At 42.1% G+C, this 23,718-nt stretch overlaps 1 long non-coding RNA gene across 1 annotated transcript; it reads right to left on the bottom strand.

The window, feature by feature from the left end:
* Window positions 1-842: 842 nt before the first annotated feature.
* Window positions 843-23,128, bottom strand: LOC117055146. The gene is made up of 3 exons (XR_004427581.1): window positions 23,085-23,128; window positions 21,943-22,053; window positions 843-921 (listed from the first exon to the last, which is right to left on the bottom strand). It is a non-coding gene; the product is annotated as an uncharacterized LOC117055146 (long non-coding RNA).
* Between the last annotated feature and the right edge of the window lie 590 nt (window positions 23,129-23,718).

Here is a 23,718-nt window from a genome sequence, read left to right as displayed (position 1 = left end):
AATTACCATAGCATCATAGCAGCGACTTTTCAAATATTGCTTTCAGTAGCCTCACTGCCATGCCTTACCTCTCAATGTTTTAGGCCCATTGTAACCAGATGTTGATTCAAATGTCCAAAGGAGTCCAACATTCTGCTTCAAAATTACAAGATTCTTCAAGATGTTAACAATTCTGAAAAGGTACAGATTCAGGCATTATAAATCCCCACATATCTGAGAAAAGCAGAAACCAAAATAGAGGAGGAAAACCTGAAATAAAACATGTAACTATAGGGATGGTAATAAATTAGAAAGGGAATTCAATTCTTGCTAAGGTTTGGCACTTGAATAACAAATCCAACACTTCAATAACTTCACTTACGTTCTTTGTGAAGGGCCTGACATCATAGATTATTTACTACCTGCACATCTGTATGATAAATAATAGAGCTTAGGAGTTCCATTTTTTCCTGCTACTTCAATTAAAGTGTTTCTTTAAAAATATCCTCAATGCAGTTTTAAGGCAGGAGATGTGAGCTTGCTTTCTAAATCACTGAAGCAAAGGAAGTCATCAGCTATATTCATCCAATGGTTAGATTTCCCAAATCAGTAGTAATGACTGGCTTTCTGTTGCTAGTTATGTGGTTCATAGTACATATTGTTGTTTAATATGCATCTTCTTCAGAGTCAAACACATAGGTGCTCCCCTCTTAACTAGTTTTTAAAATGCTTGTTATAATACATGCAATACTTCTCAATTGTCACTAGGTGTCACTATAGCATCATCTACACTCTAGGGGAAAAATAAGCATTACCTTCATAGGAATCACATGATAACTTCCTGGAAAACTGTCCACCCTTAATAAATGCTCTATGACAGGCTGAGAGAAATCATCCTTGTTCCACTTGTGGAGCCTGCATTGTGTTCGTACAAACAACAACCTTGAAAGAAAGTCAAATAGAATTACCATGTGAGTATAAGAGAATTTTACGATCACGTGGGTCTTGGATAGTACAAATGTATGCTGTAATATAAGTCCTGCAATTTGGCCACGTATTATCGTTGCTGTGAGAAAACTGTCATCAGAGATATCCCTCTTTTAATTGACAGAATTTTAAGAAGGGGCAAATAATATTCTTTCTTTTCTAAAAAGCATCAGCATACTGAGTAATCAAGAGCTATCTACTCTGAAATGTGTGGCTTACAGCAACCTCAAAAAGTGGAGGGAATTAAACCTTGAAGGTCTAGAGGGGATGCTGAATTTCAAGCTGCTGAAATGCAAAGCCAGCATTTGCAGCACTGAGCAATGGTTCTAGGTCAACGTAGCTCAAGCTGTTCAAACACCCACTAGAATATTTTGTTTCCCATCGGTGTGCAAACAGGAAGTTGAGAAAAAAGGAAGTTGAATGAACCAATTTCTATAGCTCACTGCAAGCCTTGTGTGTAGAAAGCCCACAGGATTTTGCAGCCTGCCAAATACTGTGCCTGTGTTTCATTTCCCCCCTGGTTTTGTTTGGATAATAATTTACAAACACTGAGATGAGTTTACCATATAGAATGGCAAATTAAAATAATCAGAACAAAAACAGCTTCTGTGATATAATTTGTAGGGAACAGATCGAGTAAATGGCTGAGCTTAAATAAAGCATAGCACCTGGTAATTTTATAACTTTTAGGAAGCTGGAGTGAACAGGCAGGAAAACAGTAGGTCTCGTTCTTTTTTTTCTATAGCATGATGTATTGAATGAGGGGTGCTTCACTTGATCTGTTTTTATTTCAGCGAGATGCAGCTTTCTGTGAAAGTGGTAGGAACTGAATGCCTGGCAAAAGAGCCATCTGATGGTTTCACTGAGACCCCAGATGGCAGCTCATCTTGAAGTTATGACAAAATATTTAAAAGTGGATTGAGTGGTGGTATTGGGCATGGTGAGCCTCAGGGCTGTTTCCCCCTACATTTCAACTTTCATACATAGGACACAGCCTTATGGTGAGCCTTATACTGGTCCATCTAGCTCAGTATTGTCCAATGGCTGGCAGCAGTTCTCCAGGATTTCAGGGAAGGGGAGGTGTGAAGAACTGAACCTGGGACCTTCTACACGCAAAGCAGATGCTCTACCACTGAACTATGGCCCTTCCCAGTGAGCTGCCTTTCAGCATAAACACTGGGTTCAATCCAAAGTATCCTTTCTTCCAAAGGAAGAACTCTTCCTCTGCTGGAGACATCCCACTGGGGCAGGGTGATTTCTGATGACACATTTGCTGTGTGGCCATTTATAATTGGTATCCTGATAAACTGGTTTCTATCCATGTAGTGAAGGAGACCTTACTGCACATTTTGTCTACCATCTACTTGCCCATGCAGTAATGAGTGAGCACAAAGGCCAACATCCTTACATAGCTGCTACAGACAGCTGGCCCCCACATGGATGTTGTCTCAGCACAGTGTGGCTATGATCTGAAACCACCATAAAACAGCTTTCATATATTTGAAGAGATGTCAGTTGACTATATTGGGAGTTCTACGGGAGTTCTAGGCAATTTATGGACAAAGACGCCAGTCCCTTCTTGCCATCGCTGGAAAGGTCTTGTCATCCCATATGGAGAAGAGTTTGGTCTGCTTGAGCTTGGTTTTGTAAAAAGAGAAAGGGTTTCCCCCTCTGAGATGAGAGAGGTCTGCTCTCAAGAGGTCTACAACAAATCTGATTTAAGCAAATGTGTGTGGGGTTTCCCCCCCAGTCTTAACCTGGCACTTTGGCTCTATGAAATGGTGGAGGTATTACTGCAAACACAGACTAGTCACTCACAGAAACAGCAGTGTCTTGTGAGGGAAGGCAGTTAGGTAACCCATGCCAGCTTTATTTAGGCTGGCAATCAATATGCACAGATCAGGCCCTCTGCCAGCCCATGCTGGCTGTGAGAGTGGCTAGGGATTCAACTGGTTTGGGATTAAATTCTGGATCAGGGAGTATTTTAATGTTGTTGTTGTTATTGTTGATGTTGTTTTAAAAAAGAATTATTTAAATTATGAAGTTTTTCATGCCATCTTGTGATATTTTAAATTCTGTGTTAGTAAAAACATCATGGTACATAAAATATTCTACATACTGGGATATAGGATGATGTTCTGAAGATAATTCATATGCCATGGTGATGCCAACTGCCTTAGTTTGTAACTGTTTCCATGAATGTAATATATTTCTCTAAATACCATTGGCTCTTCCACAGCTCACTCTACAGAGGCCTTCTAGATTAATATATGTTCCTTAATAAAGACACTATCATGCAGAATTTAAAAATAATTCTCTGTTTCCTTAGAAGCTTGGCTGCAGAGTAAAAGAATCTGGAGACAACAGAAGTCTCAACATCGCCATCTCTTGGAGACTCATAACATTTTTTTTAGCCCCTGTACTGTACTTTTAAAAACTGAGCTGTAAGTCATGACAAAAGGAAGGAAACAGTTGGCAGAGACTATAGGAGTTACTATGCAGCATACAAAAGGAAGTTGGTGGCATAGACCTCCAAACATGGATGTTCAGAACATATTCTGAGATAATGACAATTATTTTAAAAAAATCATATCTCATGGTATGTTTGTCGCGTTGCACATGCTAGAGTCATGGCATGATTCAATCATTTAGATGAAAGGAGTGGGTGGCACATTTTAGTGGCATGCATAAGTTTCAATCTGAACCATGGCCTGAGTGAACTCAAATAAAGAAAAATAAATGAGTGGTTAAAATGAACCGGCATCTAATGAACAGACAAATAAAAAAGAATCAAATGTTACTGTACCCGTATTCAGAAGGATTGAGACAACAGGACTTTAAAATCATGTTTTAAAAGCAAAATGTGTCCCTCCCCAATTAAACAGGATGGGTGCCAATTAATCAGCAAAAACTGACTAAAGTTGCAATGCTTCACCAATTTATTAGCATAGCCATGGATCGATTATGGAGTATCTGCCATGCACATGGAAGGTCTCAGGTTCAATCCCCAGCATTTCCTGGTAGGACTGGGAAAAAATCCCAGTTTGAAACCCATTGCCAGTCATTGTGGACAGTGCTGAGCTGGATGGACCAGTGGCTTAACTTGATATATGACAGCTTCTTATGTTCTTATTTGAAAATAGATCCTACTGAGCACAGTAGATAGATATTTATTATTACGGCCATTGGCCCATCATGCACGATTTTTCAAACAACATATGTATACTTAGCCTTTCTACTTAGAACTTCGAAAGGACTTTAAAGTAACAGACTAAGCAGTAAATTTACAACATAAAACATCACCCCCTATTTATAAAATTATAAAATTATAAAAACTATAAAAACTATAAAAATTATAAAAACATCAATTAAAGTAACACATAATTACCGGTACATCCTGAGTCATGATTTAAAGGGAATGTCCAATCCGCCCAGAAGTCCGTTTTTCTTCTTTTGGGATAGGACGGTGATCAGAAATCTGGCAACCGTAAGTTTCTTGCTCCATATTTAAAGGGAATTGCTGATGACTCGAACAAAGCCAAACTGAGATACCTACTGAGCACAGTAGTATTTATTTTCCAGTAACCAACCATAGGATTGGGCTGCAAAACTTGTGCTGTTAAAACTGATACCGTGGGTTGTTTGTTTGTTTGTTTTGCTCAGATTTGTTTACTAAATATACCAACTCTCCATGCTTTAATTTTTGGCCTTCCCTAGCAAATCCCCTCAAACTAAGATGTCTATTTCTTCAACCCACCACTCGCTCTTCCCAGGGCGAAGGTAGGCTACCAAGCCAGCCCCAGAGAGAGGCAGTGGCAGGAGGAGGCGGAGGCAGCTCCTCTCTGGGGCTGAGCCGGGCTTGCACGCCTGCCTTGCCTGCCTGCTTTCCGTGGGCTCCTCCTTTAAAGCATGCAAAGTGAGAGCCCGGCTCAGCCCCGGAGAGGCTGTCACTTTTGCAAGCGGAGCAACAGCCTCTCCTGGGCTGAGCCGGGCTCTCGCTTTGCTTGCGAGCGGCAGAGGGACGAGTGGCAAGAAAGGAGCCCTTTCTCGCTGCTGGTCCCACCCTGCTGCGCCTCTCCCAACTGCTGCGCCTCTCCCAACTGCGGCTACCAAGCCTGCTCTTGCGAGCACGCCTTCACTCCATAGGACTCACAGACAGTGCATCTTATGGAGCGAAAAAAACGGTAAGCTGGACGGGAGTTTTCATTAGAGTTGATTGATTTGCAAAGCTTTCTCTGCACTCAGGACATATTCTGGGAGGAAGTGTTTGCTATTTCTGAGACATATTCATAACAAGAATTAATGCAGTAATAACTGCTGTAGGATGCTAAAATGATCTTTGTTGGTACAAACTGCATGGTAATGGTGTTCTTCCTGTGATGAGGTCTCTAAAATTGTATGTGAAGACTGTTTATATATATATATCCTATGAATTCTCTTTTTTATTTCACTGCTTATGGGCTTCAATATTTTCTCCCTCTTGCAACCTCTCTCCCACCCTCTTTCTGGTCAGTATGCTGCATGAGTGATTTTTTTCATTTAATTTGTGTTCTCTGCTTTGGTTCATTGGCCACAGAGTTTTTACATTTCTACATTAAACCACCTTTTCCGTTTACTGACTCAGTAACTACCAAACCTTTGTGTCTCTAGTTATGCAGTTATGTTATTTGGCCTACCTTCACTTTAGGGTGCATATTATACTTTTTCTCATGCAAATGTGATATACACACTAACATAATAGGTAAACTGAGCTGACCTTCTTTTAACAAAGAAAGTTGCAGATTTCATATTTGATATAAAATATATTTTAGTCATAGGAAGAGGAATAATACCTGGGGGGGGGGGTCTACATATCAGCAATATAGCTGAGTGATCCCATCCTATATTGTCTTTCTGTCTCACACGAACACACACACTTTCATGCTCTCTCTTTTTCTAGCGTCTCACTCATCTTGTGGTGATTATTCCCAGTATAGTAGTACCAATGCATGTTTCTATTTCCTGGATCAACCATCGATGTCAACGTAATGCTACTACAAGTTGTGATGCTGTACGCACAGCAAGAGCCATTGTGATTTGCCCCAATCATTTATTTTTCAGTGCAGCATGATTTTTTTTGTACAAAAATGGTAGAGATGGGAGGAGCGGATATATCTGCTCTTGCTCATATTTTGACCCTAGTCAAAGAAGAATTGTTGGACATGTACAGCTTATCTCTCAACTCAAGGTAGAGTTTATAAGTCCTTGAAAGCTCAGTAGATCTTCAGAGGCATAACTAATTTTGTTTAGATAAGCCAAGGAGCAGGGGTATCATTCATAAGTAATTTACAGAAGACTTGCAGGCCAACAATGACATTATGGACCATGTGATCAAAGGGACTAAATTTGATATTTGTGAATACCAAATACCGAAGATAAACTTATAAGTAGGTCCACTTTAACTGAAAGGTCCAGTCATTTTTAAGGCTGTATCTTCAATGCTTTTGGCATTTTTAAAAAATAATATAATCCTACTTTTCCGTCTATAAGATGCCCCCATGTATAAGACGTCCCCTATTTTTGGGGACTCAAATTTAAGAAAATGGGGGGAGATGGCACAGAGTTGTTGACCAATAGCATGCATAATAGCTGCTGACAGCCTCAGCGGCAACCAATCATACGTCAACCCTATGGACTAACCATGTATAAGATGACCCTCACTTTTTCGCATGATTTTTAAAGAAAAAACATAGTCTTATACACGGAAAAGTACGGTACTTAATGGCAACATGAACATAAATGAGTTTGAGAAAATCATGCCCAAACAAGCCACCTTTAGCAAGTGCAGCTTCTTCTATCAGTCCACTCCATGACGGGAAAAGCATTCTCTGGGTGCATGTGAGAGCTGTCAAAGGCAAGGTCCATAAAAAATGTGGCAACTCAAAGGAGGAGCCAAAATAATCTACTTTAATGCTTTGAGAAAATCATGCTGCAGACATAATCTAGATGTGTGTGCACACGAGGAACTGCATGTCTGTGTATGTATTTAAGAGAACCAAAGGTGCAGAAAGAATAAGGCAGTAAGTAAGAGAGAGAGAGAAATCACTGTTTCATTCCACAAATTTTCCATTCTTCTTTGCAGCAGAAAATAATATTTAAAAAATGCTACTCCAGTAGTAGGTAAGGCAGAACACAGACAGCTTCTTGCTACTTTCTTCCTGGCAGTGAATAGTCATTACTTATAGTGTTGTTTGCCATCAAAGAACAAACAGACAAGCATGCAAACTAGTAACCTGTTCTGACCTTCTACTCTTTGGTCCCCAGGGAAGCCTTTTAAAGAGAAAACCATTGATTTTTTACATCAGACAGTTATATATCACAACTAGTAGTAAATTGCCCATGATTCCCTGTATTATGTTCCCCAGGGAGCCTTCTGTAAGGGGAAACCAATGATTTTGACTTTTCAGGTGTGGATTTGCCCTTAAATTACCTCTTTTATAGTCTTAGTCCATGCAGCATCTATAACAGAAAACGAACAGAGGGGGGAACAAAATCCTAATACAAGCCAGGTCTGAGTAAAACAGCCTTTTTGCTTTGAGATGCAGCAGGAAATTCCATTTAGCAATATTTTTGTGTCACTGTGGCCAAACCATCAAGTATGCACTGATGAAGAGTCCATTGCTTAGTGAGTCAAATGTCTTGTAGGCTCAAACTGCAGTCTCTCTTTCCATCTTGTAAGCACTTTAGAAAAGTTCTTAGGATAGACCAGACTAAAGGGCCATCTTGTCAAGTATTCTATTCTCACAATGGACAACAAAGCACTTATGGGAAGTCATCAAGAAGGACCAGATCTCTTTTCAAACCCAATAAAAATCACAAAGTCCAAGAAAAAAGCACATAGTTTTTTTCCCCATCAGTAGAAATTATTACTATACAACCTTGTAATATGTCAAGTTTTTATGATGCTTATGTTTGTTAGTTATGATAAATATATCCCACAAATTGGTGAGTCACGGTTGCATTTCACAGACAGACGAAGGGTGAGATTCAATGATGTGTCCAAAACTACCCAATGAATTAGAGGTTGAAGCAAGGTTCAAATCTAGATCTCCCTGGTCCAAGAGTTCCTACAGCTTGCACAGCAAAGTATGACTTCTGGACAGCTATGGAAAAAAGCTATGGGAAAAACCATAGCTAACCTATTCAAAAAGAACCTATGAAAATCCACGTACAGTAAGTACATACACATTAAATAACATGATTTCTCAAAATATAGTCATATTTAACAATCTTTTCTTTTGGTCTTCTCTTAGAATCATAGAACTGTAGAACTGGAACGGACCCCAAGGGTCATCTAGTCCAACATCCTGCAATGCAGGAATCTCAACTTAATCATCTAGTACAGATGGTCATCCAACCTCTGCATAAAAGCCTCCAATGAAGGAGAGTCCACAACCTCCCGAGGGAGTCCATTCCACTGTTAAGCAGCTCTTACTGTCAGAAAGTTCTTACTGCAGTAGTTTAGTCGGAATCTTCTTTCTTGTAACTTGAAAGCCATTGGTTCAGATCCTAATCTCTGGAGAAGCAGAAAAGAAGCTTGCTCCATCTTCCATGTGACAGTTCTTCAGCTATTTGAAGATGCCTGTCATATCTCCCCTCATTTTCTTCTTTTCCAGGCTGAACAACTCCTTCAACCATTCCTTGTAAGGCTTGGTTTCCAGACCCTTGATCATCTTAGTCGCCCTCCTATGCACACATTCCAGCTTCTTAAATTGTGGAACCCAGAACTGAACCCAGTATTGCAGGTGTGGTCTGACCAAGGCAGAACAGTGGCATTTTCTTTCCAGTAAATGTCTGTGGCAACTGCCTGGCTGGGAGAGGAGGGGGGCAAGGCGGACATCAGTCCTAGTGGGATTTATCAGGTGCTGATACCCTGTCAGTTACCCAAGGACGTGGAATGCTGATGTTGGGTATGAGAAGTATCCTTGGGCATTCTATAAATAATACCCTACCTATGCTGTAGGGACCCAGGTGGCGCTGTGGGTTAAACCACAGAGTCTAGGGCTTGCCAATCAGAAGGTCGGCGGTTCGAATCCCTGCGACAGGGTGAGCTCCCGTTGCTCGGCCCCAGCTCCTGCCCACCTAGCAGTTCGAAAGCACATCAAAGTGAAAGTAGATAAATAGGGACCACTCCGGCGGGAAGGTAAACGGCGTTTCCATGCACTGCACTGGTTCGCCAGAAGTGGCTTTGTCATGCTGGCCACATGACCCGGAAGCTGTCTGCAGACAAACGCCGGCTCCCTCGGCCTATAGAGCAAGATGAGCACCGCAACCCCAGAGTCGGACACGACTGGACCTAATGGTCAGGGGCCCCTTTACCTTTACCTATGCTGTAGCCACTTTTTTGTAAGTGACTCTACCACTTGTGTATGCTGATGGTGTGGATCTTTCCCAATGAACATGCAGCTCTCTTTCTGGCAGGGTGCCCATTCCCTGAGTAGGAACCTTGTGGTTAAGTAAAGCCAATCAGACAATGAGTCAACGAAACATTGCCTAGGCTGTGTGGAACGACTTACAGAGAAGTGGCTACAAGAGTCCAAGGGTATAATTTCAGGTGCCCTAATGAAATACACAAAAGCATGCAAACAGTATCAAATAATAAAACAAGATTCTGTTCAGCAAAGAGGCAGACTTGCTAGGGTACAATTACAGACACCTAAGTACAAGAGGCTCTGAAAAGTTGCCAAATCAAATACTCCACACCTGGCATTTATTTATTCAGGGATTTAAAATGAAAAGCATTGAATCCCGACTTTTTACAATAACTGACTTTTTACAAAAGACAAGGCACAGTAACAAATGGCAACTCTAGTCTTCTCTACCCTAATCGTCATCACAGAAACCGATGTGGAAAGAACAAAGGGAATGGGGGGTGGGGATTGAGTGTAATGATACGTTTTCTTTCTTGTGTCTTCCTCTTCTGTTTTCTAGACCCATTGCTAATGTCTTAAATGAAAACATATATAAAGTAGGAAATCTAACAGTAACAAAAGTGTTGAGTGGCTTCCAGCCAGCCAAATGTCAATGGCAATAAAACCAAAATGCAACCAAAATGTTTGTTCTCAACAAGGCAATACAGACTTGTCATTTTTGTTATTCTTTGCTGCATCTCAAAGCTTCCAGTTATTGGGAACTAAGGCCACTTGACATAAATAGCAGATCTGATGGTAAACCAGGACTATACCACATCAGACTGTGAGGTCACATGTTACCTTAAAGCATTACGGTGACCTGAGATTTGGATAATGATATCATTTTTACAAAAATGTGTTGTTTTGTTAAGAAAACTGAAACAATTATTGGTCATTTTCATGCATTTGCATGTTCCCTTGTCTATTTTTCCTTCTTTTCTATAAGCTGCTTTGGGTACTAATTGGTAGAAGGGAAGGTTATAAATACTAAATAACATTAAATAACTACATGCTGCTTTCAGTGGAAAAAAATCCTGCATCAGAGGAGTAAAAAGCCACCCAAAAACCACCCTCCTGGCTGAAGATTCTCTGAGTACTAATTTTAATCCAAAACTATGTATGGCTACCTTAATATCTAATGTTTCAATTGATCTAATTACCTAACTATTGTTTTATGAAATGCTTTGAAGACTATGAACACAGATTCTCTTTCTTTTAGTTCTAGGTACAGTGGCACCTCAGGTTAAGTACTTAATTCGTTCCGGAGGTCCGTTCTTAACCTGAAGCGTACTTAACCTGAAGCACCACTTTAGCGCATGGGACCTCCTGCTGCCGCTGTGCCGCCGGAGCACGATTTCTGTTCTTAAGCGGAGTTCTTAACCTGAAGTGTACTTAACCTGAAGCGTACTTAACCGGAGGTACCACTGTATTAATATTAGTATCACACAACTGGGCATCACTTCTAGGTCACACTTTTTTCTATTTAAAAAGGGGTACTGCACAGATTATCCTATAATCTTGTCAATGGCAAAGAGATTGTTCTATAAATTGCCAAATTGAAATTAGCTACTTCTTAACATTGTTTGCTCCTAGCCTGATATTTTGGCTGATCACATCAGTAAACAAGCACAGGGATTGCAGCCCTGTTGTGATATCAAGTGCAGAGATTCAGGACTTGGGCATGGAGGGGGCTCCTAGAAGTGTGAGTCAATATCACCATTTGGTGAAGGGCAGCCCAGCAAAATAGGATGCAAGAAGGGCAAAGATGAGCAAGGATATGACAGAGCAAGGTGAGGCATCATCAAAACAGTCCATTTCATCACTTTGGATGCTTTTCATGTTCTGTTGCAGCGGTTCTCTCTACATCAAAATGAAACTCTGAGCCTTTGCCAACCTAGCAGTGTTCCCTCAGTATTCCCTCTTGTATATAGAGGTCAGTCTGCTTCCAATCAGCATCTGTGTGAGAGAGGTAAGCATTCTGTCCCTTACTCTCAGGAAGAGCCTTTCTAGTTTCATAAGAAGGGTCACTTCTCTCTTTGAGAACTGGGATCTCACACTCAAAGAAACTGGTTCAAAAAATTGTCCTTCATACCCATTTATCATTATTTCTTCCCCAAAGATACTGCAACACACACACACACACACACACACACACACACCCCTCATAACACAGATTCTATGTCACTTGAGTTGTTACTGAGTAAAGGAAAATGACTTCTGAGTCATACCAACCATCCATCTAGTATTGTACACTGACCAGCAGCAGTTCTACAAGGTTTCAAGCAGAGGCCTCTCTCAGTGCTACCTGGAGATGCCAGGGTTTGAAAATGTATCCTTCTGTATGCAAAGGGCATATGTCACTGTGCTACAGGCAATTTAACAGGAAGGTAGCTGTTTGTTTTGTTAGTGCCATTGCATAGTTTAGTCACTAGGTGGCAGTGGACTTAGTTGTATCTGGGTGGAATCAGGTGTTTCCTGTGTTGTTCTGTTCCAGCTCAAGACAGACAATAAAGTTATTGTCTATCTTTCTGAATGACATGGTCCTTATACTTTATAAGGCTTTCCATTATACCATTCTTGCCACATATAAAAATGATCCTGCTGATTTACTGCTTACCTAGTATATAAGTACTGGTAAATAAGCATACACCAAGACATGGTGGACGAATAGTATTCTAGCTGTGTCTACGATTTATTTAAGACAAGTCTGAGCAGTAAGTGCATGGGATGCCAAGAAAATTGGCAACATCTTTTTAGCAGGCCAGAATTCACTTCTCTTAAGGTCTCTTACACTAACTTGTTCGTACTCTGGCCTATATAGTTTATTACTTCTCAGGACTGTTTCATCATGAAACCAGTTCAGGGTTTATCTCTCACACAAGATAATCTTGTTACAGACAATCTGGTTATTGAATGTCCTCAACAAAGAACAATCTTGTTAATAGCTAGCCTGCTCAAAGATGTGTCACTTCAAATCCATCTTGTCCAAGATCTCAGCTACACATAAATGACCTCATTTGTAGCTCCCCTTTTCCAGACTGATGATGGCCGCTCTGTGTTGGCGTCAAAAACTTACAAAAGACTCACTCAGCTGGCTGGATTTATTCCACATTAAAAAAAATATATATTACTTAGAGTGGAGCTTTATACCAGTGACCATTATCTTTCTCTCTGGGGTACAAGAATTGCCTGGGAAAGGGGTAGTTTTCCTTAAACAAGTCAGTATTTTAATTTTAACAAGAAATGAACAGGGTTTAAAATAGTCCTCTATATCAAAAGGAGAGAATAGGACAAAAGGTGCTCATACTGACTCAAAAATATTTATTGCAACCACTTGAAGCTAGACTAAGGATTTCATGGTGAAATCACAACACAGTTCTATCTGAAGGTTCACAGAACAATCCCAATTCCCAGTCCGCCAGCTGGTTAGGCTTTGACTGAGGCAGGGCCAACCCCACATCAGGCCCGACCCTGCCCGGCTTCACCAACCACTGTCAACGAGTGAGACCCACCTTCAAGGAGTGTCCCAATGCACCTGCCAAAATGCTGAGCAGAAGCTGAAGCTTGTGCTGTCCCCACCAACTGTAGCTCACAGAAAAAGAGTTGGTAAAAAGTAGGGGTGTGTATTGGCTCTATGTGTATCCTGAATTATGAATTCTCATGTCTCCAAGTAGAATTGCACTGTTAAAGAGATATCTTGAGTTAGGTCAGGGACTCCCTAAGTTTCGGATTGGCTCATTTGCCTCGACATTTTGCCCACCCCAGTCTTTCCTTAGGATTCATACCAGGTTCCTCCCTGCCTCCAAAAATTCATACCCCAAAATGGTAAAGTCTGCCCTTTGGGGAGAACCACTGCAGCCACCATTCTTAAATCTGGCAGACTTCATCTTATCACAAGGGGTGGCAATGCCTTTAAACTGTATCTAATTCCATCCTTTGGTTGAGAGCCTGCCACTTAGAATTAAGGACCAGAGTGTCTCAGAGCACATGCTCCATCCTGGACTTTGCTTTTAGCAGCAGAATTGAGTTCATAGTCCTTTTACAAAAAAAAACAAAACCCTCCACTCCTGGTTCCCCCCTGCCCTGGGTTTCGTTATTTCAGCAGCCTACTTGAGAGGAAAATGCTCTCTTGTTTCTCTTCTTGGGAGATGGAAACCGTTGCCGATCTACCGCAAATTGCACAGAGGTGTACCAGTAGATTCCAAGCTACCTCCCCCCCCCGCCACTGATGTGTATACATGTTTATACACATCCCCACCAAGAACTGCTTTGCAAAGATAGTAAGGCGCGTACACACACACACACACACACACACAGTCATTCTCTTTGGTCCCAATAGTGCTTTCATCTGGATACAAAGAGTCTGAGGCATGATTGTCTCTCTCACTATATGATTAATTTAATGCCATTTTCTCATAAAGGAATCCAGGTCACACAGCTCAGGACCCCTTCTAAACGTGTGCCAAACATAGCTCTGAGAGACAGAAGTAAAATCATTTCTGACTTCTGCATCATCAACAGAATAATTAAATCCCTCTTGCCGAGTCTTTTGTAGAGGCAGTGATACGTTAGCGAGAACAAGAGCAGCTTGGCTTGCTGGGAGAGATATAAAGTGTTGGGGGAGGGTGGGAAGAGATCCTTTTTGAAACTCCTGTGCTGAGCTTATAGAAGTCATTGGGACAACAAACCCCATGACTTCATTTTACCAATATAGCTGTATTTTCAAGAGGCCCTTGTATTTACCGACTATATTCGCTCTCTCCTTCCCACTTACATCCCAAGCCTCCCCCCCCATCCACCCACCATACATTTGTGAGTAAGATATTTTCAACTTGAGCTCATCTTACTCTGCACAGAAGATGCTCTAAAGCTTGAAAGGGGGTGGGGAAGGAGAGGTCTATGCATTTCATAGATGCAATTAGAGGTTAGTCTACTGAAGAAGGGGGGGGAGCCGCCACCACCCCGCTTAAAAACACAATGGTCTTAGGCTTCCCAGAGTATTTCACTCTGTGTAGGAGGTGAAGGCAAGAGGCAATTTATTCTGCAGCTGGTTTCGAAATAAACACAGCAATGGAAGATAAGGAGTGAAAGAGGGATAAATCCTCCTTGTAGCAAACTTGATGGACAGACAGGTTGCCATTAACAATGCTGTTGCCTTTGTAAGTACAGAGTGATGTGGAGATACCCTGGCATTTATACTGTAGACATGGTCCTTAAAGATTTTACACCTCCAATTCCTTAGAATTATCAGCTATCTCCAGCCTGTCAGTCATCCTGGCAATCTTAGATTTTTAGCTTACAGGCCAGGCAGATTATTGACAAAGCAATCCAGGGTGATATAATACACCCTGACAAACAACAGTGAGGGGGGATTGTGTTTACCACTTTTGCCACACCAATTCGGCTAAATTAATTCTTAACGCTAAAAGTAAACTTTCTCCTGATAAGCATTTCACTCCCAGCGCAGCATTGTTTTGCTGTACTACTCGAGTGGCGCACTAATACACTTCTGATGCAACTAATTTCATCTGCTCTATGCTAATAGAAACAGGGAGGGAGAGGTCTGCAACCCTGCAACAAGAAAACCAGCTGATGCACCTGTACATAAATACCAAATCACATCCTACAACAGCAAAGACAAAGCCAGAAGTAGTATGCATTTGGGATTGCTTCTCCATCGCTAGCCATTCCTTGTTTTACAGGGAGTTTATGATTAAGTGACTTAGTCCTAGAATTAAACAAAAACCATTCGGGGGAACATTTTTGGTAGTGTCAAACACTCTTCTTTTTAGATGATTTTTCAGCATGGTTTGGAAAAATATGTGTCTGTGTATTTCCATTTCCATCTTGGCCTCTCATTTTCAGTTGACTTCAATTGCCATCAAGGATGCTATGATGTAGTCAAATGTTACTGGCTACGTGGCCTAGTACAGTCATCACATTTAATGCATCATTCCTGATTGGCTAGGATTATACCTGGTCTAAGTTGAGTAGCTTGGTCTAACACAGGAATCAGTTGTCTGTGCTTCCCCTCAGTGACATCATCATGTAGACCAAACTGATTGGTCCAATTAATGGTCTTGTCTTTGACTTCTACAACCTCAAATAGCTCAGATCCCATATGAATGAAAGCTTGACTCTTCCCATACAGACCCAACCTGAAGCAGTGTTGATCTGGGTTCTGTTAGCAACTCTGCCCCCCATGGTGGTTTGAGGGGGGATGGAGAGTGGAAGAGTCTTCCCGGTAGAAGTGCCCAAGCTCCAAAACTCCCTCTTTGTGGATGTGTGCCTAGCACCTATGTTTTGCACATTTTGGTGATATCACATGTCATAATGTCCACCTAGGCTTGAGGGATGGCTGAATGTGAGGTTTCCCTTCAGTATATGATGTTGCATTGTTTTATTTTTGGTTGTCTTCTGCTTTTTAATTATAGTTATGACTGTATTTTTATTTTTACATTCTAATTACATGTTGTGGTCTTCTTCTTCTTCTTTGGCAATCACTCATAGCCGAGTAAGATTGTCTTCCATAAACACGGTTTTAACAATCAGTCCGTAAGTGACTGTGGAAGCCAATTCTGGATCCACACGTCCTTCCACAGTGGGGACATTGGTTTCTGGGTGGGAGTTGATCACGGTGTGGATTTGCCCACATTCACTAGCAGGGCCATCTTTAGCATATGTGCCGCCAGGGTGCACAGATCCACCCAGCACCCCCAAATTTTGAAATGGAAAACTAAAATTGCGTGCTGAAACACATGTGTAGTAGAGCCCTAAGTACTAAGTAGTTAGTCAAAGAAAATGGTGACAATTAGCGAAAATAAACATTATTGTTTTTGACGATTTCTCTAAACAAATTTGAACTGTAAGTGATGAAATTAAAATGCAGTTTGCAATGTTTCACTTGGGTGCAGTGGCACCTTTGACATGACTGATCTCGTGTGGTTTGCATGCAGGTGGCAGGCAGGCAGCGCGAGATCAGTCATGTCAAAGGTGCTGCTGACCCCACTGCTGCCTAGCAGCTCAATACAATACATAACATAATATTTTGTAAGAGTTAATTTCGTGTGCACGGCACCATTGAATTGTCTGACAAGCGCCGCGGTTGTGAATGAAAAATCTTTGGTAAATGAGCGCTGAAGGTCAAAAGTCCTTTAGTGAAACAGTAGGTATACATTTTGGCAATACCTAGGTATATATGTATTTTGTTTTTGTAGCTTCATCAAATTAATTATTATTTCATAACAGGTAGATAGTTAAGGGCTTAGGCGGCTTCAGCAGCGGGCACCTGGCGCCCCCCAAACCCATTGCACCTACGGGTAAAGACGGTGCTGTTCACTGGGCAATCACTATTTGGATGTCTGCAGAAGAGCTATAGAAAACAAGGGCACCAAACATGGTTTTTCAAAAAGTCAATATTCTCTTAATCAGAATAGGAGACTAATTCTAGCTCAATCGTTATTTTTGGCCTGAAAACTGGATAATATTCAGCACACACCTAATCAATGTCGTTGAAGGAGAAATTAAATTTGTGCAACCCCTTTCTAACACAGTGCACAAACATACTCTCACTCACTTGGCCTTGCATACTCTGATCGTCTTTTGTTGGAACCAGAAACTCTGAAGTGTGTTCTAAACATGCGCAGGTGGATATGCTTAGAAGCTTCCATAAAATCAGGAACCCCAGGCAATGTTCCCAATCACAGAGGCTTCTAAGCAGATACAAGTGAATGCGTGTCAGACCTTCTCACTCAGTATGGAGGTCACAGGAGAAGAATGCAGGACCGCTGCATTTGGGAATCATGAGGACAGTGCTGGCATTGCCCACATTCCTTTCTTGCACTTACATTATCACTTCAGGTGTAATTCTTGTGAAATCCAGATTTGTGAGCAAAGAACTGGACTTTTAAAAAGTTTTACCAAATGTGTGATGCGACGGCATTTGAAAGTGTATTCAGCAAATTGGCAAGCCCAGTTCTTCCTTTCTTTTCTGCACTAAAAAAATAAATAAATAAATAAAAGGCGTCTCATGGCTCTCTGTAGCTTCCTGGCCCCATTGAGTTTCCTTGGACTGTGCATGGAAATCATTTTCATGGGCACATCAAGAAAAATGATGGGGCTGGGGAACTACAAAGAGCAGTGAGGTTCTACTTTTAAGTGTAAAATGAAACAAAACAAACAACAGCTGGCAGGGTTGCATAGCTATGGAGAGCTGTGAGGCTCTTTTTAAAGTAAAATGCAGTGGGGCTGCAACAGAGAGCTGTGAGGTTCTTTTTGAGGTACAAAAAGGAGGGGAACCCTCACCCACTTCACAAACTTAGCTAAGGTAATGGCAACACACACACAACCTACAGAATCTGACTCCTCATTTTTGAGGTCGGAAAATGGATTGGCACAAGTGAGGAATGTGCTTTTATTTAACAATGTTGAACTATTGTTTAATGCCGCAAGGTGAAAGGTAACAATTAATTTTATCATGATACTATTTTTCAGCGAGGGCAGGATTGAGGAGGACCACTTGCCCCCCCCCCCCCGCCAACCCTGAAGCAATCAAAGAGGAATCGAATAACATTGCAGAGCTCCTTCCATTGGTTATGTGCAATAACAACAGACATCTTCAACAAGAACACAAGCAGTCCTCAGCGAGCAGTATGTCTGAGAAGGACAGGAATGGGGAACTTCACTGTCTGGCCTTTGCAACTCTCCCCAGGCTACACACCTCATCAGCTGTCAGGGACTGGACTGAGCAGGAATGGTGGGAGCCCGCCCCTTTTTCTGAGCCTTCCCAAGGGCAGGAGGACAGTCAGTATTGATTTAGAACAGTGGTTTGCAGAGGGACATAGTCCAGAGGGGAGAAGCTGGGAAATACTGGGCGAGGAACAGCTAGAAGAAGACACACCAGGAGAGAGACAGCTGGCAGATTCACTATCTTTGGAAAGCATTCCTGACCCCTCCCCCTTTGCCTAAGACTAGACGGGCATTGAAAGTGCAGCAGCAACAAGCTCAGATTACCTGACGTAGGAGTGACTTACCGGTAGATTAATGGGGACAGAGGGGGTGAACTTTTACTGGGAGCAACACCATTTTTAGAGAGATTTGCATTCCTTTGTCTCTCGCTGTGATTATTAAAGACACTACAGTATCTGGTAAGAATGCTCCTTTCATTTGATCTGCTTATTTACTGCTACTGGGGGAGAGATCCTGAAGCCTGACACCAGCCCTGGTTTGTACCTTCCTTGACCGGCTTTGCCTGGCCAGAACTCTAGTTGTGTGTCTTGCTTACCTGGATGGAAGGCAGTGGAGAGGTATGTGTAGAAACAAGGCTTCTGTACAAAAGTAAGAATAGCATACATTGGTCAACCTGCTTTTGTTCTGGTCCCACCCATCCCTGGCATGTGACCTCTGGTATGTGGCCTAGAACAGTGTTTTTCAACCACTGTTCCGCGGCACACTAGTGTGCCGCGAGATGTTGCCTGGTGTGCCGTGGGAAAAATTGAAAAATTACTTTATATATAGTCAATATAGGCACAGAGTTAATTTTTTTAACATTTTCTAATGGTGGTGTGCCTCGTGATTTTTTTCATGAAACAAGTGTGCCTTTGCCCAAAAAAGGTTGAAAAACACTGGCCTAGAAGGTTCCTCATCCATGGATTAGGAGCAGGGAGACCCTGGTTCACATCCTCACTCCGCCATGCAGGCAATCTGCGAGAACGCCTAACCTACCTCACAGAGTTGTTGTGAGGATGTGTGTGTGTGAAGAGACAATGTATGCCATCCTGAGCTCACTGAGGGAAGGGTGGGATAAAATGCAAAGGATAAGCGATTCATTACATTTTGAGAAGAATGTCATGGTTTCACAATAACAGCAGTCCGATTAGGTTTTTGGCTTGTTGTTGCTTTGCAATTAGTTTATCTAACCTGTTGGTGCCTATCTTCATTGTTGTCCTCATTGACATTTATGCTTCTAAAAATATTGGACTGTTATTTGCCCAGCCCTGGTGGGGGGAGGGCGAGGGAGGTACCAGAAAACAGAAGGTACCTTTTCTCCAAATGAACACTGGGAACCCTGCAGTGCCCTCTGTGTTAGCTACCAAGCCAAATTCAAAGTGCTCCACTTCACCTTTAAAGGACTGGATACCTGAAGGAGCACCTGGTCCCATATTTACTCCCTCAGACTTTGAGCACTTTGATGAAGCTCTGCTGTTGGGTTCTTTTTCATCCACGGTGAATTGAGCGATGACAAGGAGCTGCTTTTCTGTATAGTGGCTCCCACCATCTGGGAGCCTGGAGCATTTGTCTTGCTGGTCTTTGAGGATTTTTCAAAGGATGGTAAAGGCCATCTTATTTAAGAAGATTTTCTGCCTGTGAGCATCAGCTGCTGCTGCTGCTTATGGGTTCTCTGGTTTTGCTGAACTGCGGTTTTGTTGTTGTTTGTGTATTGTGTTCAACACATTTATTATTACAGGGTGCTTTTTCATATAATGGTTAGCTACTCCAGGCAGCAATCCATTGCATACTTCCCTGGAAGTAAGTCTTATTGAACTTGAACAGCCTTTTTTCTGAGTAGGCATGCATAGGATTCCCCGGATATTGTTGGGATGGCTTCTCTGGCGGGATGCATATTTTTTAAAGAAAGAAATACATGTTGCACAAGAGACCATTTGCCAGGCAATTTCCATCCTGCACTATTAAGAAGTCCCATTTCTTCCAGTGGTACTCACCCCATGTACTCAACAACAATACTTTATGTGATGAAATACAGTAGATCTAATCTGGAGAATCGTGCCAACTGTCAGTGATCAGTGATCTGCAACTCTGTTACACCATCTAGCTGTGTTACATTGCAGAGTTCTTCAGCCCAGGCAAATGGCAAGAATACAGCTGTACCTTGGTTTATCCTGTTTGTTCCAGGGCTCGCAGCCTTTAAAGCAGTGGTTCCCAATCTTTTTTTGGCCATGTCCCACCTAAGCATCTCTAAAATCCTGATGCCTGTGACATATAATTCTTCTTATTCAAAAAGTGAACTCCTATTCACATGGAGGAAGCTTAAAAGGCCATTAACTTGCTCTAAACATGCTTCCAAATTGCCCCCCCCCTTAAAAATCCAGTTGCTCTCCCTGTAGGGTGTGTGCCCCACATTAGAAACCACAACTTTAAAGCCTTAGGACCAGGTCACCATAGGGACTGCTTGTTCCAATATAGGCCTGCCTTGGATTTGCAATTTATTTTAGAGGTCTTGCTCTCAGGGCCTTTTCTGTGGTGGTGCTGTGACAGTGGAATGCTCTCCCAGTCAAAGCAGGATCCCTTGTTTTGTGCCCTTTCTACTAGACACCCTTGTTTCAATCCGCTTTTAGTGCACAATAACTAGCTATATTGCTACCAATTTCAGCGTGTAACACATTTCCGCCTTGCCACCCTCTCAAGCGTTGATTGCTTCTTCCACAAAAGTAATGAAAGCTGCCCCACACTCCTCTAATTCCAGGTATTTCTGGGGTGCACTGGGGCCGGGCTGCCTATGCAGCTATCTACAGATCTCACCCAAAATGTAAGCATGACATCATAACAGGTAATATATAGATAATCTACTTTTTCCTGCATCTCTCTCTCCCTATAATAGACAGTAATAATGTCATTGCAGAGCCCCCCCCCCCCCAATTGGGGCAGTTGTTGTGCCTCATCAGAAGCCTTGAATTCATGGTAGGGTAGGGGAGGAAAAGTGAAGGCAGGTTGCACAACCTTAGTGGCCGTGGCGTAAAAGCAAGAACAGGGAGGACACAGAAGAGGGGAAATTGGTGCTTTACAACAACAGCACAGGTTTGCATGAAGCAGGGATAGCACTGAGAGGAAAACAACAGTTTTTTAATAATAATAATAATAATAATAATAATAATAATAATAATAATAATAATGGCAGAGGTTTGAGTAAAGTGGTATGGAAAATTTCGGGGCTGAGGAAGCAGGCGCACAGCCTCTGGTACATAGCAATATCTATCTCCATTGCTCTATATTTTTCAAATTAATATTCACATATCCCAATTTCAATTTGACATTCTTTTGACAGTTTGAAAATACTGCGTCCTAATGACCTGGTGCCAAAGACACATCCTGTTGCTTAAGTGCTGTATAAGCCGCTGGGCAAAGGGCAGCTGTTCAAGAATGGTAAAAAATGCTCTAGAAGCCATATATATATATATATATATATATATATATATATATATATAGCCATGGATACTGATAGGAAGCACACTGTTTGTGTTGTAACAATGCTAATTGTGTGTAATTTTAATTATTTATAAGGAGATGGCAACTGTTTCCAAAAACCTTTCTATTAAAAACAACAATGCCCCAATATAAATCTCTCTGATATGCTGTAACGCTACTTCTTCTTCTCTGTCAGCCATGTTACGAAGCATAAAGCCTCTCATTAGCTCACACTTCCACTTCCATGGGCTGCTTTAACCAAGGGATCCAGCATGTGTTAATGACTTAGAGAATTAAGACACGGCTCAGGCAAAACAATAAATACCTTCCTCTTATTAAGGGCGTTCGGTAACAGTGGTGCGGCGTGCAGCTTGCTTTGTGCTCACTTTTCTCCACGCGCATTTTAATTCAGGCAGAGAGAGCCAGGCGTGCACTCCTGAGAAACACATAATGAGGTCAGGTGGAAAATCTTGTCTTGTTTCAGATATGAATTCAATCTATCTGTCCTCGCATGCGAGACGGTATACACAGAAGGAAATGCAACTGACATGCTTTAACTTCACTGACACTGAAAATCTCTCTCTCTCTCACTTTCTCTGTTGGTGCTTTCCCCCCCCTCTTCACATCAAAATGTTCCCTTCTGTCTCTGACACATGCTGAAGAAGGGCCACCCAGAATATGTTGTTATTTTGGACTTTCCCCCTTCCCTTTCCACTCTTCTGCCCCCCTTTACTTCTCGGTTAAATTCATCACTTTTTAAAAAATAAATACCGGTAAATATGTGTGTTTCTTAATTGGTGTCTGGCACTGTGCACAGAGAACGACAGACTCTGTAAGGTTGTTTCACCTTTCATACTACACTAACTAATATTTCTGGGAAGTCTGGATTTTGGAAGCAGGAGCAGGATAGCTTGCATTAGGAAAGTCTCAAAATGAATACTGGTTTTACAGTTAAAATCCTGAAGGAGTGGAGTAGTTCACCTGTCACAAGCAGGTACATTTGGTTCAAAACTATTCCCTTGAGCCATGCTTTGCTACTGAATGGAAGACAGAACAATGTGTCAGGGCTTAGAGTGCAGCTCTTCAATGTCTAACACAACTATTAGAAAAGAGGGTTCTTTTTTTAAAAAAAAATCCTTCAGTTGTCAGCATAATTTGAGTTTAAAACCATTTAAAAAGGACTGCTTAATTCCCAATTAGCCTATTCAGTGCATTAGAATGTGCATTTATATCCATCAGCAAAGAGACCCCATGATAACCTTTTAATAGAGTGCACCTTGTATATAGCTAGCTTCTTGTGGAAAATGACTGTGTAGGAAATACTAAATTAAAGGAAGTCCTTGGCAGGAGTGAAGAAGAGATGTAGAATAGTTCAAATAGTTCATAATGGTGGATTCTGGTCCAGTAGGGCAAATGGGGCACTGCCCCAGAAATCTCAGTCTGCCCGCAATCTGCCAGTCTTCTTACTTAAAACCAGTCCAGGGTGCGGCACTTGGCTGTCAGCTTCCTCCTCCTCAGTGATGTCCTTGTAGAACTCTGTGCTGAGGAAGATGGGGACACAGCTAGAATTTGTTGGCTCTTCCGGACTTCCGGCGGCGACGCCATTGCGGGTGGTCGTGGGCTGCTTCGGCTGCGAAGCGCCCAGTCCATCCCGGGGGTTAGGAGCCCCGCCACCGCAAAGCGGGGCTCCGGTTGGGGTGCGGGAAGAGCGTCCCGCACCCTGGGCTCCCCGGCTGTGCCCGTTGTGGCTCCGAACCCTTCCCCCGCTCCCCCTGTAAAGGGGGAGTGGGGGGTGAAGGGACGACGGAGCCGGGCTATAGGGGACATGCCCCAACCGGGATGTAAATGCGGCGACAAAGCCTGTGATGAGCGTCTAAGTTCTACCTGTCTTTAACGAGCTGATAAGAACCCAGTGGTTGTGAGTACTTGACTGACATTTTTTTTTAATCTTGGAACGATCTGGGGGAAAGAGGAAAGGCAGCCCGCCTCCCTTCCCTTCGGGAGATGAAAGAAACTAACCAGTTTAAGTGACTGCTGCTACAATAATCGATAGAAAGTATCTGGAATTTGAAAACTGAGACTGCTGAGATTTCCCTTTGGG

Source organism: Lacerta agilis, chromosome 11 (genome assembly GCF_009819535.1).
Source record: "Lacerta agilis isolate rLacAgi1 chromosome 11, rLacAgi1.pri, whole genome shotgun sequence".
Classification (NCBI taxonomy): domain Eukaryota; kingdom Metazoa; phylum Chordata; class Lepidosauria; order Squamata; family Lacertidae; genus Lacerta; species Lacerta agilis.
The sequence above is the reverse complement of the archived record's forward strand: the minus strand, read 5'-3'. Positions and strand labels throughout refer to the sequence as shown.